General features: G+C 32.5%; 1 pseudogene; it reads right to left on the reverse strand.

The window, feature by feature from the left end:
* Positions 1-477: 477 nt before the first annotated feature.
* LOC141499299 (mitotic checkpoint protein BUB3 pseudogene) overlaps positions 478-18,424 on the reverse strand; it is a 60,996-nt pseudogene continuing 43,049 nt past the window's right edge.

Genomic DNA, 18,424 nt, shown 5'->3' on the forward strand with positions numbered 1-18,424 from the left:
CAGACCTACACTTTATTCACTACACCTAAGTACTCTTCTAATGAATAATGATGGCATGTTTCTATAAAGGTTTTACTATAAGATGCCTTGTTGTGACAAACTCCTGGGATTAGATACTTTAATTTGCTTAACCTTGTTTCATTCTGCATTGTCCTAAAAAGGAAATGTTTACAAGCCTTTGGGGAAAATTAAGAAAATGACTTAGGTAAAGACATCAGTGGGAAAAAATTGCGGTGGATTCCATGTCAGGAAACAACTTTGAAGTAACCTCAAATGTCTATTTTTTAATTTTAATTTTTAAAAAATATTAAATGGATAATATAAAGGTTTCATTTAAGACAAATGAAAAGAAAGAAATCCAATGACAAAAATTTAATCAATACTTGCTATAAATTATTCCTTTTTGACAAGTATCTGTAATAGAAATTACATAAAAACTTTTTGACAAATAAATCACACTTCTGTAAGATGATTAGATTAAGTAGAGTTGGGTTTTGATTCTGCTTTTGTCTCTTTCTGAATGAAGATAACATCTTCTGGATATTCAGTGTCATCCATTTCATAAATATATGATGATGTTATTGTAAGTGTGGTTTCATTATTACTGAAGGCAAGTTAATTCTGTGATCATGGGATGCCAATGGAACTAGCACAATTGTTTCTTGTTGAGTGGAACCTAAATATCAATAAATCTTACAAGCCTGTAGCAAATGTGTTGTGAAATGAAATAACACTGACAGTAAAACCAAATCAATATTATAATATTATTATCTTTTAGACTTTAAAATTTAAATGATTATTTCTTAGTCTTTACCCAGGACTTGGGTCCAAATATTCATTTGCCACTCAGTCTTTAATAGAGTTTGACACACAACCAAGCTTATTTGGAAATGTTAGTATGTAATGAGTCTGATATTTCAGACTGGACTCTTTCTGCTTGGCATAGCCCATATTTCTTAAGTCTCCCACCAAAACTCTCTGATCAGTTGTCTCCACAATTAATCTATCTCCAGATACAGTGAGATTGCAAACATTTTCTGGCAGAGAAAAACATCAGTGCATTACAATGAATTCTGGGATCATGCAATTTAAATGTTTGATCCCAACTTCGAATACCATAATATTGATTTCTGGAAAATATCTGACACATCTAAAGCAGTATAGTGGATTCCATTAAGGGTTTCTTAATGTGTATTCAAACCATGCATTTTTGGCTGGTGATCCAAACCCTCACTCCAAGCATGTTTTGGATCTAGAAAGCACAGTAGAGGAAAGCATCAGTGTGTTGTTATTTGAGCTGCAGGGATATCATACAGTAAGATTGAAATGTTCCAGGAAAAGGCCAGCAGGAACTGGGTTGTGTTGGACTTGAACTTCACTGAGTGGATAACATCTTCAGGAGGATGGTTCAATTGAATTCTTCACCTGGTCATTTTGTCTTCCATCTGATCTGTAGCCCACCCGAAATAACTATTTTAAATTTCACATTCAATTTAATATCTACTGCTTATTTCTGCTCATTCATCAAAATTAACTGGCTCAAAGACAAGAAAAGAGGTCATTTAAGAAATAATTGTGCAGAAATAGAAATCTATTACTAAGCTTAAAGGCACCTCCTGAATCTTAAATAAAAAATGTTGCTGTGGTGGGTAGTTGCTATTGTTTTAATTTAATTTTGTTATATATTGCTTGCTTTATCCTGTAAACTTGAGGAAATGATGAATATGATAGACGATACATAGACTTCCACTCTCATATTCTATCTTTGCCACTGGATGAATTTTTTTTTTTAGTTTTTTTGCAAGACAATGGGTTTAAGTGGATTGCCCAAGGCCACACAGCAAGGTAATTAAAAAATGTCTGAAGCTGGATTTGAGCTCAGGTTTTCCTGACTGGTGCTCCATCCACTGCATCACCTAGCCATCCCCCAGTAGATGAATTTTTGACAACATATGTGTGGAACAACTTCACATTATTTGACACATTATCATCAGTGAAATCATTTAGTATTGTTCATGAGCTCCAAACAATTCAGAGATTTTGGATGTTTCATTTTTTTTTTTGTCTGTGTGGCATAAAGAAACTACTGCACAGATATAAGAACAGCAAGCAACATGTTGAAGTTTCAAAGCCATTCCTGGGAAGTCTATGAAAAGAGAGTAGTAGTGAGTGGTTTAGATTTAGAACTAAAGTTTCATGTTTTTTGAAAATACACTGTATTCAGTAAAAGTATGCACACAAGTATATATATATATATATATATATATATATATATATATATATATATATATATTTGTATATTTGTGTGTGTTTGTTATCTAAATTAAATATCCCTATTCATATATAAGTGTTTTAATGAATGTGATGGAAATAAATTATTTATCATTTCGATGAAACTTGAACCTGGTTTGAATTGTAAATCATTCAATTAGCTAATGAGTATTAGGTAAGGATAGAGAGGTCAAGAATTCACTATAAAGGTGCAACTAAGCAAAATTCAAGATGTATTCAAATAAGTGGTCATAACTGAAAATTGGATTAAGGAGAACAAAAGTCAAAGATGTGAAATCAGGATATAGATTCACATCTGATGGTCTAATAGTTAACTTACATAAAAATTATTAAGGATTTTATAAAGTTTACATTACACTAAAAGAAAAATTGATACACATTGTTATAGAGTTTTTGAATATGAAAGTCCTATAGTGGGGATACAATACCCTAGACAAAGTTGCAAGGAGTTAATATGATCTCCTCATTCTCTAAATGAGGAAATCTAGGGGTCTAAACAGGGTCTAATGGGCTGGGGAGAAACAGAAAGAAGGAAGGCAAGAGCAGTGTAAAAGGGGAGAAGAAAATAATGACAAAAGAAAAAAAAGGTTTTTATGGCAGAGAATTTTTCATTGACAGTAAAGATTCCATTCAAGAAAGAGGTAGATAAAAGACAATAAAGAAAAATAGTAAATTCATCAATTATAGCAGAGAAGTATAGGTAGTCTCTGAAACTATTATGTGACCAAGGTAAGTCAGTGTCCTCATATGTAAAATAACAAGAAGAGAATCTAAATTCACTAAATTTACTTAAAAGAACCTAATCCTTCAAAGAGAAAAAAAAGCACATATTTAGGTAATAATGTATTGAATACAAAACAATTTTCTTGAAACAAGCCTATAAAAGATATTTATTTGTTTATTTTCCAGATATTGAAGGAAAGGACCAAAAACTTAAACTATTTGAACATTATCATTTAATAATAAAAGAAGCTATCACTTGTATACATCTTAATGGTTTGCAAAATGCTTTAAAGGATTAACATATTCATGGTTTCAATTAGTGTGGGAAGCTGTGATTATTATGTTTCCCATTTCATAGTTTAGGAAAGTAAGGTCAAAAAAAGTTGTCTCATGCCCATAGTCACATAACTAGAAAGTATCTCAACCAGTTAATAACTCAAGTTTCCCTGACCAAAAACAGTCAGTGAACAAGCTAATTGGCCATGCTAATAAATAGTTCAATACCCTTCAGCCTCTCCTTCTTTAATTTTTGTCAACTTTTAGCAACTCATTTAGTTGCCATTTAAAAAAAATGGTACAGATAATGAGAATGTTTGCATTCATTCTTTTTAAAAATACATTTTCCAATTATATGCAAAGTTATTTTTCAGCATTCATCCTTTTGCTAGATTTGGAGTGCCATGATATTTTTTTCTCTCATCTTCCATTGCCTCTCTCCTTCCTATGGTAGCACACTATTTGATATACGTTGTAAATGTATAATTATACTTGACATATTTCCATATTAGTCTTTTATTGAAAGAATTAAAACTAAAGTGGAAAAACATGAAAAGGAATGGAAGAAACATAAAAGAAGCTTTAAGACATGAACACAGTATGATCTTGTCTGTATTCAGAATCCATTTTTCCTGGCTCTGGATGTGGATGGTATCTTTTTTAACAGGTCTGTCAGAATTGCTCTTGATACAGAACTAATGTGAGGAGTTGCATTCATGAAAGTTTATTATATCAGTAATAGCTCTTGTGAATCATTCCAAGCTTCTCTAAAGTCTCACTCATGATGCCTTATAGAAGAGTAATATTCCATAACATTCATTTATAATAACTTTTTCAGTCATTTCCTAATTGATGGCTAACCCTTTAATTTCCAATAATTTGCCACTACACAAAGAGATGCTAGTAATATTTTTGATCATTGAGAGTTTTTTCAGTCCTTTAGACCTAGTAGTGATATTGCTGGATCAAAGGGTTTGCAGTTTTTTGCCCTTGGTTCCAAATTGCTGTGCATAATGGCTGGATCAGTTCCCAACTCCACCAACAATGCATTATGTTCTCAATTTGCCCATATTCACTCCAACATTGATCATTTTCTTTTTTTTGGCATCAGGTAATCTAATAGGTATGGGATAGCAATGCAAGTTGTTTAAATTTTCATGGAGCATTTTTTCATACGACAAAACTAGTTTTCATTTCAGCATCTGAAAATTGTCTAGTCATATCTTTTAACCAGTTATCAATTGAGATATGCATTTTAATATAAAAAATTTTATTCATTTAATTCCCTAAAAGATTTTGTCCAGGTTCTTTTATTCTATTCGTTGATTTCCAGTAGAGTACTTAATAAAAAATAGTAACATCTATATCTATTTTCTAGGTTTGCCATTTTTCTTAAGTTACTTTACAGTTTCTTTATATGACCTGTGTTTTGGTAGTATTTGGTGGAATTTGGGGGTTTGGGGGGATTTTAAGGATTTTATTTGGAATTTTTAATTTCCTTTTGTCTAAAACTTATTTTGTATGCTTCTATTTTGTTCAGTTTTTTTGTCAAATATTCAGTTATTATCCCAAAAGTTGGGATCTTTGTGTTTATCAAATACTAGTTTACTGTGATCATGTACTATGGTGCTTTGTGCATCTACACTGTTACACTAATTCTTAGTGTTAGAGAGTATTAGTTATTACTACTTTATGGCACAGTATGAGATCTGGTATTGTTAAACTTCTTTTATTTTAATTTTTCCAATAATTCTCTTGCTATAATTAACTTCTGTTCTTCAAGTGAATAGTTCTATGAAATAATTTTTGGTAGTTGGATTAGTAAAGCATTAAACAGGCAAATTAATTTGGTCAGAATTACCATTTTATTATGTTGGCTCAACTGAAAAATGAGCAATTGTTATTTTTCCATTTATTTATAGTTGACTGCATTTATGTGAAAAGTGTGCTCATATTGCTCCTGGTTTTGTATTAGCATGAAGTCTCCCAAGTATTTTATATTATTTACAGTCATTTTAAGTGTAATTTTTCTTTCTATCTAATATAACTGAATCATGTTGTTCATATCAAGAAACATTACCCATCTAGTCTATACCTATTTCAATTTAACAGGAAAATATCTGAAAAATAATAATGAGGTTATTATTTCATCAATGAAGAAAAATGGGATTGCACTATTATTTTTGCCTGCTTAATTTTATCCAGCACCAAGTTTGCATCTGCAATGTTACCTTAAATTGTAAGTCAGCTGATCATGTTATATGTATACACATTTTTCATTAATATCACATATGCAAATTTAATTATATATATGTATATATATATATATATATACATATATATATATTTCATCTGAGGTTTTTTCCCTTATTGCCTATTCTAATTCCTTTAACTTTTTATTATTATTCTGAAACTGGTTTTTCAGTTCAAACTTGAAACTTCCAATTAAATTTTATAACTAATTAGTGGAAATCTGTTCTCACAAGATGACAGAAATTCTTTTTCATCTCTATTTTGAGAGAATTTATCAATCAATTAGTGAAATGAAGGGAAGAATGTCTGTAAGAGAAGAGACAAGTTGAATATTCCATTAGAGTAATTACTATTTCCTGAGATACTAATGAATTCTTGCTGAAATTGTGAACTCATCCATCAATTCTGGAGAGCAATTTGGAATTATACCCAAAGGGCTATAAAGTAGTGCATAACCTGTGATCCAACAATACCACAATTAGGATTTATTCCACAGAGATCATGAGAAAGGGCAAAGGGCAATCATGTACAAAAATATTTATAGCTAATCTTTTTGTGGTGATAAAATATTGAAAACCGAGTAGATGCCCATTGATTAGCAATGACTAAACAAGTATAGGTACATGGGTACATGGATGGGATGAAATAACATTGTTTTCAAAACAAAATAATGAACAGGTTAATTTAAAAAAAAACATGGAAAGTTTTTTAAACTAATAATGAAGGAAGTAATAAGAACCAAGAAAACCTTGCACATAGTAAGAGAAAACTTGTGAAATGTTCAGTTATTATAGATCTAGTTCTCAACAATGAAGCGTAGCAAGACAATTTCAAAACTCTTGCAATGTTAAATACCATTCACATCCAGAACAAACACAAACTATGGAGTCTTAATACAGACCAAATCATACTATTTTCACTTTTTAAAATGTACTTTTTCTTTATTAATTTTTTATTTATTTAAGGCAATGGGGTTAAATGACTTGCCCAAGATCACACAGCTAGGCAATTATTAAGTGTCTGAGGTCAGTTTTGAACTCAGATCCTCTTAACCTTAGGGTCAGTGTTCTATCCACTCTGCCACCTAACTGCCCCTCTTTTTTCTTGATCATGTTTTACTTTCTTTTGTTCTGCTTCTTCTTTCATGATAACTATTGGGGAAATATGCTTAATATGATTGCATATTTTTAACATATATGAGATTGTTTGCTCTCTTTATGGAGGAGGGAGATAAAGGAGAAAGAAAAATGTGGAATTCAAAATCTTAGCGAAAAATAAATATAAAACTAACATTACATGTAAATGTAAAAAATATAATGTAAAAATAATTAAATTAAATAGAATGATCAGGCTTTTCATTAATAAAGAAATTCAAAATTCTTATGATTTGCATAGGTTAATCTTATATCCTGCAATTTTAGTATAGCTATTATTTCAAATAACTTTTAATTGATTCTCCAGGGTTCTCTAAGTATACAGTTAGCATCTGCAAAAAATTTCTATTGGTTTTGTAATTTATATTGTCAATTATATTTATAGTTTTCCTGTTGTTGAACCAAACTTTCATTCCTGTTATTAAATCCACCTGATCATAGTGTATAATTCTTGTGCTATTCTGTAGCAGTCAATTTGCTAGTATTTTGTTCAAAATATTGCCATTAATATTCATAGGAGAAATTAGTGTATAATTTCCTTTTGTTCAGTTTTATTTTTTCTTGTTTAGACATCAGTACCATATTGGAGGCATAAAAGAATTCCAGAAGTACCCCCTTTTCATCTAATTTCCATTTACATATATAATATTAGAGTTAATTTTTTTCATTTTGAGAATTTAATTGTGAAACCATCTGACCATGGAGATTTACTTCCTAGAGGGTTCAATAATTATTTCTTCAATTTATTTTTCCTATGATAAGATTAGATGGCATTCTATTTTCAGATCTAATGTCTAGGTAAGTCTTATATTTTCAGAATTATTGATTTAACTCAGATTTCTTGATTTATTCCACATATAATTGGGCAAAATATTTCCAGATTCCTTTAATTTCTTCATTATTGACAATGTCTTTAACCTTTTCATTCTAATATTGGATATTTGATTTTTTTCTTTCTTTCTTTCTTTTAATCAACTTAGCCAATGGCTTATCAATTTCATAGATTTTTTTCATAGAATCAGCTCTTAGACATATATTAATTCATTTTAAAAATATTCATTGTTATTAATTTACCATTGACATTCAATATTTGAAATTTTGTCCTCATATGGGGATTGTTAATTTGTTCATTTCATGATTTTTAAATTGCGTAATAGTTTATTCATTTGCTATTTTTCAGAGAAATAAATTTTCCTTTAAGTACCACATTCAGTTTCCCAGAAATATTTTGTTTGTTGTCCAATTGTTGTCATTCTCTTTAATGAAATCATTGATTACATTAATCCTTTGTTCTTTGACCAATCTAATTTTTGATATTAGATTATTTAGTTCCAAATTAAATATCATTTCTTTTCTCTTCCCTTTGGTGAATGTAATTCTTATTACATTTTTATTTGGGAAGTCATATAAATTGAGTCATAATGAATTAAACTGATGCAGGAATATGATTTACATGACTATAAAAATATAAATGAACAGAACAAAACAAAAAAATTAATCTGAATAATTATAATGACCAAAGTATGTGCTTCTGTGAAAAAGTTGAAAAATATATGGCTTCTGTTTTCAGAGAGGAAGGATTATGAGTTTGGAATGGTGCATACACTGTCAGGTTTGGATGATATTTTGACTTGCTTTGTTGAGTTGATTTTTGTTCCCACATATTTTGTTACAAATATAATCTTGATATGTAAAGTAATAAGTAAAAAAGATATTTAGAAATGAAATTGTAGTAAAAGCAAGAGATATCATGTTCTTCCAAATTGAATCATTTCTTATATAATTTCCTAACAAAAAGTGATCAGTCCTTTACTGGAAGACTTCTTCTGAGGGGGAGTCATTTCTTTTTTTTTTTTTGGCACAGTTCTAACTTTTATGCCCTTTTATATAATATATATTCTCAATTAACCTTTTTCAATCTAGTCATATCCTCTGAAAACAATCACAGTAACTTGAATTCTTCTTCTAGATGATATCCCTTCAAGTGCTTGAAAGACAGATAAAATTTTCCTACTCTTTTAATTTTCTTCTGACTAAAAAGTTATAATTTGTCACATTATCTTCATATTATATCATCCTTTGGTCCTTGATTATCCTGGTTTCCCTATTATGACCATTAGCTAAAATATAAAAATCCTAACATTCTTCATCATCTTCTAAATTGTCCACTGTTAATCATGAGTTTTTTTCTACTATTATTTCATGAAAAATTGAATACTTTTTATATTCATCTTGGCAGACAACAATGGCCCTCATTTTATTCCTTTCCTTCCATTTTCAAGCTTAAGTACATTTGATCAGAATCATAAGAATACAGGCATTAATGGGGGGGGCTTTTTAACAACACCTTAATAATGCATTCCATCACAGGCCAAGAGCCATACTTATTCAAGTTGAGGTTGGAAAAATCTAAATAACATTTTCAAAAACCATATTATTAACCAGCTGTTCACTCAAGAAATTTGTCTTTCTCTTCTAAGTCCCCTGTCTTCAGTCAGTACTAGTGATGAAAACACTACCTGTCTTTCTGTGTTCTTTAGAATTTTGGCTTGAAAATTAGTAATCCTTAACAATGATTTATCACATTTGTCCTGGCAGCATCATTTGGTTCCACCACAAAGAAGTAGGCAATTGTTTTAAAGTTTGACATTCCCAAGAGATTCTCCAATACATCTAAAACGTATGTCTTGGGAAGATCACAGATGTTTCTATTGTTATTTTCAACTCAATAAATAGACTCCTAAGTACGATCTTACTAGGAAGCTCTCAAGAAAGACTACTTACTTTTTCTTTCTGTGGTTGAATGACCTCTCAGCAGATAGCACAAATACATTATTCCCATTAATCATTTTTTGAATTACAAAAAGTTGCTTCTTTCTGATATGGGCATTGCTTTGTCCTATTAGGAAATGACTGCAAATTTTATTCAAGTAACTATTTACCTTTATCTCTTCAATTATTTTTATTATTTGTCTCTTTTTTAGTATTACTTTTAATTTCCTTAAGTCAATGGGGTTAAGAGGCTTGCCCAATTTCACACAGTTAGATAATTATTTGGTGACTGAGGCCAGTTTAAACTAACTAAGGGTCTCCTGATTTTAGGGCCAGTACTCTATCCACCATGCCACATAGCTGCCTTCTATGTGGGGGGCGGGGCTCTTTCTTGAAGCACCCATTCTTCCTTATCTTTATATGGTGGAATTTTATTCTTGCAATAATTTCAATTTCTTTATGACACAGATTAATTTGCAATTTGTGCATAAATTGAACATTTTATACTTTACAAATCCCTAAATTTCCCATTTGTCAGTCATGCTGGCTTAACGTGATATCCTAAGTCATTTTTTCCTCTTTGTTCAAACTGTCATGGCTAACAGTCATACTTGACTACCATGGCCAACTATTCTTTACTATACTAGTCACACCAATGTCTATACATTCCCTACTTAGGGATCATTTTTATTTGAGGTTCCAAAGCTAAAAATAACATAATTATGGCAGAACCTAGCCACTTTCAGCATCTAAAGTAAAACAATACTCCTGACCAATATAGAAGAAAGAATTCAGGCACTGTACTAAAGTCTCCTGGCTTTCCCTCAGAACTAATATGAATTTAGCCCTTTAATGGAATTTAGATCCACATTATACAGAAACAAAGAAGCTAGGAGAAGAATATCAACCATCAAGGTATTTCTCAGGGAAGCATGGGAGAGCTGGGAGCAGAGAGCAAAGAGCCGGTACAGAGATGGCAGGTTAAGGCTGGGGACTAACCTGAGAACAGTTGCTGAAGCTTTGTCTGTGTGATGAGTGGGTGGAAGAATGTCAGCTAGGCTGGAGGGAGAGTCCCAGCCCAGTTGGGCAGCAGAGCTCCAGAGTGAGGGTACCCCAAACAAATTATATAGCCCCTCTCCAACCCCAGACTCATGGTGGGCAGCAGATCTCTCTCACTACTGAGTTAAGACTAAGGAGATTAACTACCTACCCTGAAGGCTCAGGTCACATTGTTCAAGGATAATCCATATCCTGCTGTTCTTACCACCACCCCCAGGTCTAAGGAATGGAGCACAAATCAAAGTCACAAACACTCCAGAGAAAGCCTCTAGCAACCCTACTGGCCAAGCCTAATTGAAGTTGCTATGCCCAGTGAACAAAGCTTATAGGGATTTCAACAACACAGGTTTGTGAAGCAGCACCTCTTTCAACACAGGATCCTAGGATAAAGAAGATAAGAAAGCAGAAAGGAGGGTCCATCAAATGCTGCCTTTAAGTAAAAGATCCTAACTCAGAGCTAGAATTTCTGAGCAGAATATGAATTGGTATCCATCCCAGAAAGACTTCTTAGAAGACATCAGGAAGGAGTTGAAAAATCAATTGAAGAAATTATAAAAAGAAACATAAGAGAAAATTAACTCCCTGCAATGAGAAAACAAATCCTTGGAAAATCCAAATGGACAAATGGAAAATTCCATCAAAAATAGAATTGACCAATTGAGAAAGAGTTGCAAAATGTAAATGAAGAAAATCTCTAAAAAGAAATATTGGAGCCACTGGAAATAAATGACTTCACAAGAAAAAAGGAATCTGGTCAACAAACAAAATATTGAAAAAAAACTGAAAAAACTTAAACTATCTCATCAGCAAAATGGTAGACCTATAGAACAGTTCCAGGAGTGACACTTAGGGATCATTGAACTTCCTGAAAACATTGTGGATAAAAAAAGTCTGGTTTTGATATTTCAGGATTTCATGATGGAAAATTTTGCTGATATTATGGAACCAGAGGGGAAAATAGTAATTTAAAGAATGCATCATGGGGTGGCTAGGTGGCATAGTGGATAAAGCACCGGCCCTGGAGTCAGTAGTACCTGGGTTCAAATCCGTTCTCAGACACTTAATAATGACCTAGCTGTGTGGCCTTGGGCAAGCCACTTAACCCCAATTGCCTTGCAAAAATCTAAAAAAGAAAAAAAGAATGTTTCAGTCCCCTCCTGAAAGGGATCCCAAAATGTAAACACCAAGGAATTTTGTGGCCAAATTCCAGAACTATCAGATAAATGAGAAAATTCTGCAAACAGCCAGAAAGAAGCAATTTAAATACCAAGGAGGAACAGTAAGGATTACATAGGACTTGACTATATCAACATTAATGGATCAAAGGGCTAGAATCCAATCTTCCAAAGAACAAGTACAATTGGAATGTAGCCAAAAATTCACTATACAGCAAAAATGAGCCTTATCATCAGGGGAAAAAGATAGACATTTAATGAAATAGGATATACCCCGCTTTTTCAGATAAAAAGACCAGAGTTAAATGAAAAATTTTGACTTCAATCAGGAGACTCAATAGAAACATAAAAAAGGTTAAAAAAGGAAAAAAGAAAACAAAAACAGCTATCCAAAAAGATGAAACTGACCATATCCCCAACTGGGAGAAAGATTCTCATAATTCTTGAAACTTGTTAATCTCTTAGAGAGAATATACTTAGCCAGAAGTAATGGACACTCATGACTTGTCCATGAGGATGATAGAATGATGTAAAAACAATATCTCTTTAAAAAAGGCAAACGGGGCAGGTAGGTGGTATAATGGATAGAGTACTGGCCCTGGAGTCAGGAGTACCTGAGTTCAAATCTGGCCTCAGACACTCAATAATTACCTAGTTGTGTGGCCTTGGGCAAGCCACTTAACCCCCTTTGCCTGAAAAAATCTAAAAAAATATTAAAAAGGGTAACAGTAAAGAGAATGGAGGATGGAGGAGATTGTATGTGGTAAAATCTCATTACATGATAAGGTACCAAAAAACCTATCACAATTCAGGGGAAGAAGGAAGGCGGTGAGAAACATCTGAAATTGACTCTCATCATATCCAGCTCAAGGAAGGATTAACATACACACACTCAGTTTAGTTAAGGAACTTATCTAACTTCTCAAGTATTAAAAGGGAAACAGGGGAAGGGAGGAAACAGGCAGTTATTAGAAAAGGAAGGAAACAAAGAAGCGACAAAGCAAAGGGAAAAGAAAGGGGGGAGGGGGTTGGATATAAGGGGTCAAATACACTGAAGGTGGTAGCATTCAGAAGCAAAACATTGGGGAATATAGAGAAGGTGTAAAAAGGGGAAAATACAAAGAGGGAAGAGAGTTTGGAGGCAATAAAGAGTTAGTAATTATAAATTTGTGGATGAATGGGATGAACTTTCCTATAAAATGTAAGTGAATATCAGGGAGTTTAAAAAACAGAAATCTACAATATTCTGCTTACCAGAAACTCTTTTGAAGCAGAGACATACATATAGAGTAGAAGCAAAAGGTTGGAGCAGAATATATTTTGCTTCTTGAAGTGAAAAATTTATAGGTAGCAGACCTTATCTCAAAATGGTTGTAAAAATAGATGTCATTAAAAGAGATAAGGAAGTAAAGTATATCCTCCTAAAAGGTACCAGAGATAATAAAGCAATTTCAACACTTAAATATGTATGCAGTAAATAGTATAGCATCCACATTCTTAGCATAGAAGATAAATGGGTTACAGGAAGACAAAGACAACAAAACTCAACAGGAGTTTTGCTCAACCTTCCTCTCTCAGAGTTATATAAATGAACAAGAAGGAAACTAAGGAGTTAAATAGAAGGTTAAAACACATAGATATAATAGAGGTTTGTAGAAAATTGAATGTGAATAGAAAGGGATATAGTTTTTTCTGCAGTTCATGGCAATTACTCAAAAACTGGCCATGTACTAGGGTATGAAAACCTTACAATTAAATTCAGAAAGGCTGGAAATAGTGAATACTTCCTTCTCAAATTATAACATTATAAAAATCACATGCAATAATGGGCCATGGAGATAGACTTTAAACAAATTGGAAATTAAATAACCTGATTTTAAAGAATGAGTGGGTCAAACAACAAAACATAGATAGAATTAATGATTTCATCTTAGATAATGACATTAAAGAGACAACATACCAAAAGTTAAGGTTCACAGTCAAGGCAATTATTAAGGTATATATAATATATTTAACTTCTTACATGAATAAAATAGAGATAGAGGAAATCAATGAATTGAGCATACAATATAAAAGTATAGAAAGAACAACTTAAACCCCCCCAATTAATTACCAAATTAGAATTTCAATAAATCAAAGGAGAAATTAATGAAATTCAAAGCAAAAAAACTAGTGAACTAAATAAAGAAAAGAGTTGGTTTTGTGAAAAAAATAAAATTAATAAACATTTTGTTAATTAGGTTAAAAAAGAAAGAAGAAAATCAAATTATTAGTATCATAAATGAAAAAGATGAACTCATTACTAATGAGAAGAAAATAAAAGTAATAATTCGGAATTATTTTGCCCAATAGTATGCCAATAAATTTGGTAATCTAAGTGAAATGGAAAAATATTTATAAAAAAAATGTAAGCTTCCTTGGTTAAAGGAAGAGGAAATTAAATACATATATAACCCTGTCTCAGAAAAATGAAATTCAACAAGCCATCACTGAACTCACTAAGTAAAAATCTCCATGGCCAGATGGAGTCACAAGTGAATTCTATCAAACCTTTAAGGAACAAGTGATTCCAATTCTATATAAGATCTTTGGAAAAATAATTGAAGAAGCAGCTCTGCCTAACTCCACCTATGACACCAATATGGTGCTGATACCTGAACCAGGAAGATTCAAAACAGAAAAAGAAAATTATAGAGCAATTTCCCTAATGAATATGGATTCAAAAGTCTTAAGATTTTAGAAAAGTGATTACATCAAGTTGGCACTAGGATAATAGACTATGGCCAAGTAGGATTTATCCTAGGAATGCAGAGTTGGTACAATATTAGGAATACTATTAATATAATTGATTATATCAATAACAAACCTAACAGAATTCATATGATTATATCAATAGATGCTGAAAAAGCTTTTGACATAATACAGCACCCATTACTGCTAAAAATACTAGAGAGTACAGGAATAAATGGATTGTTCCTTATAATAATGAGCAGTATCTATATGAAACCATCAACAAGCATTATATGCAATAGGGACAAGCTAGAGGCATTCCCAATAAGTTCTGGGGTGAAACAAGAATGCCCATCATCACCATTTCTATTCAATATTTTGTTAGAAATGTTAGCTTCAGCAATAAGAGAAGAAAAAGTAATTGAAGGAATTAGAATTGATAATGAAGAGACAAAATTCTCACTCTGCAGATGACATTATGGTACACTTAGGGAATCCTAAAAAAATCATCTAAAACCTACTAGGAAAAAATAAGCAACTTTAGCAAAGTTGAGCATATAAAACAAACCCACATAAATCCTCAGCAATTCTATATCTTACTAACAAAATACAGCAGCAAGAGCTAGAAAAAGAAATCCCATTTAAGGTACTTTAGACAATATAAAATACTTGGGAGTCTACCTGCAAAGGCCAACTTAGAAACTCTATTTAAACAAGTATAAAACACATTTCACACAAATATAATCAGATTTAAATAACTGGGCAAATATCAACTGCTTATGGATAAGCCAAACTAATGTAATAAAAATGACAATTGGGAAACAATTTTTACAACTAGTATTTCTGACTAAAAAATAGAGAGAACTGAGTCAAGTCGTTTTGACAAATGGTCAATTGATATGCAAAGACAATTTGTATTTGAGGAAATCAAAGCTATCATTGTGAAAATTTGCTCCAAAATATTACTGATTAGAGAAATGCAAATTAAAACATCTATGAGGTACCACCTCATATCTCTCTGATTGGCCAATATGACCAGAAAGGACAATGGTCAATGTTGGAAGGGTTGTGAGAGTTCTGAGACACTAATACATTGTTGGTGGAGCTGTGAACTGATCCATCCTTTCGGGAGAGCATTTTGGAATTATGCAAAATGAGAAATAAATGTGCATACCCTTTTATTCAGCAATACCACTAGTGAGTCTATATCCAGAAAAGATAATGAAAAAGGGTATAAACATCACTTGTACAAAAAAAAAAAATAAAAGCAGTTCTCTTTGTGGTAGTGTCCAATTGGAAATAGAATTAGTGTCCACTAATTTGGGAATGACTGAACAAGTTGTGCTATATGTACGTTGTTGAGCACTATTGTTGTATTAAAAATCAGGAGGGATGGGATTCAGTTAATGCTGGAAAGACTTGAACAAACTGATGCTGAGCAAAATGAGCAGAAACAGAAGCACATTGTATATCCTAACACCAATAGGTGTGTTTGTGTGTGTGTGTGTGTGTGTGTGTGTGTGTGTGCATGTGCGTGTGTTCGTGGGGTTTGATCAACCTTAATGAACTTGTTCATTTCTTCAGTTCAATAGTCAGAGAAAATGTTAGACATTATGTGGAGGAGATCATCTCTATCCAAAGAAAGAACTCTGGAGTTTAAACAAGGCTCAAAGCTACTACATTCAAATTTTTAAAAAAAGTCTTAGGTACAACATAATTGTGCTATCTCTAATATTTTAATTTTTCCTCAAGGATATGATTTTTCTCTCAACACATTCAGTTTTCATCAATATATAGCAGGGAAACAGTGCTAAGATTATCAGATTTCCTCCTGTCTGGGGAAGGAGCATGTGGTGCAACAAAGTTCAAAACCTTGCAAAAATGATAGACACTAATATTGTACATAATTGGATAACAAATAATTATTTATTACAAATATGTAAAAATGAAAAATAAAGTGAAATAGTTTCCATATATACATATATATATATATAATATGATAACTCATAAGAGAGTTATATAATTGTGTCATTATGAAAAGTGTAAGAGAACCAATCAGGCAAGGTAGAGGCATTTAGCTGATGCCATGAATGCATCTTGAACCTGGAGTCAGGAAAACCTAGATTCAAATACACCCTCAGATTCTTACTTGTTGTGTGATTCTGGTCAAATCAATAACTTTATGCTTGCCTCAGTTTCCTCAACTGAAAATTATAATGATATCATTCATACTGCAAGGTTGCTGTGAAGATCAAGCAAGGTGATATTTGCGAATAATTTAGTTTAATATCTAGTACATAGCTGGCACTATATGAATGCTAATTTTCTTCCCCTTTTCTAGTTATTAACCATTTACATGAGTGTGTAAAAACAAATTTTGCTTCAGTCAAAAAAAAATCATCAATCAACAGTTAGAAGTAATGTCTTTCAAAAGTATACAGAATTTAATCTATGTTTGTTCAGTGTATAAAATATTGAATCATTCTAAGTCAATAAAATGTATTTTGATTTTCTACAGTTTTTCTGAAGTCATCTGGAGTTTTTGCAGCAAGAGACTGAGCCTCATGGTTTTTATATAGATATTACTAAGAAATTTTTTATATACTTATTCTGAAGTGTTATATTTACATACATAAGGACTGATCTTCATACAATGGACTGATTGCATGAGAAAAACATATCTTTTCAATAGTAATGTAAGTTTTTTTGCTTCAGTATCTCTCTCCTAGCAACCAGCTATGCTGTGATGAATCATCATACATGGAAAAAGTTATGTAAAAAAAATAAAACTATTTACAAAATTTCCATGTTAGTGAATATGAAGTGAAAATTTTACTTGTGTTGGAACTTCCCTCTAACAATCTTGCAATGGTCTATAATATGGGACCAAAATACAAGGAAAATGATTTAAGAATTTTCTAGTTGGGGGCAGAACCAAGATGGCCACATGAAGGCAGAATTTCCCTGAAACTCATTCCCAAAAAAAACTCTAAAAGCCTTCAAATTATGAATCTAGACAAAATTTAGAGGGGAAGAACCCACAGAAAGACTGAGTAATACATGTTCCCAGTCCAAGACAACTTAGAAGTTTGGTAGGAAAACTGTGTTTCACCAGGACCAGGGGTTGGAAAAAAGTCATGGCTGCAGTGAAGCCCAGGGATCACCAGGAACAGCTTGAAGGGGGAATGAGATGACTCTGCTGCACCAGAGTGTGGGAGCAGCAGCCCTAGAACAGCCCTGCAGTGAGAACCATCAGCAGGAATTGGGGAAGCCAGCTTGCAACCCACAGATGGTAAGGGGCTAGGGGGAAGATTGCAGAGATCTCTACTCTTCCTGGGACAGGTCTCAGTTGTTTTCCCACACTCAGATCCAGGTTGCAAGCTGGGTTTTCATACTAAGATAGTGAAGCAGGGATCCTCCTCACAGCTTCAGGGCAGAGGGGAGTGCCTGTGGTCATCCACATATCAAAGCACAGGCAAGAGAGCAGAAGTACTTGAAAGAATAAAGGTCCCAATGGGGTGCCACCAAATTCCCCTAAAGTCCTGGAAGTGTGTCAAATTAGTCTTAGGCTGAGGAAATGAGCAAGAAAAATATGTCCATAGAAAAGTACTTTGGTCCCATAGAAGATTCAGAAGGTAACAATCTCTAAGCTTCTGTATCCAAAGCCTCGAAAAGAAATAGATAGTGGACTCAGACTATGGATGAGATTACAAAAGATTCTGAAAAACAATTAAGGGAGGTGGAGGGAAAAATTGGGAGAAGAAATGAAAGTCATACAAATATTTCATCAAAACCAAATCAGCAGTTTGGTGAAAGAAATACAAAAAAATACTGAAGAAAATAAATTGTTAAAGACCAGTTTAGGCCAAATTGAAAAGGCAATGCAAAAGGCAAATGAGGAGAAGAGTGACTTAAGAAGCAGAATTAGCCAGCTGGAAAATGAGATAAAAATGCTCTCTGAAGAATATAACTCCATCAAATGCAGAATGG

Source organism: Macrotis lagotis, chromosome X (genome assembly GCF_037893015.1).
Source record: "Macrotis lagotis isolate mMagLag1 chromosome X, bilby.v1.9.chrom.fasta, whole genome shotgun sequence".
NCBI lineage: Eukaryota > Metazoa > Chordata > Mammalia > Peramelemorphia > Peramelidae > Macrotis > Macrotis lagotis.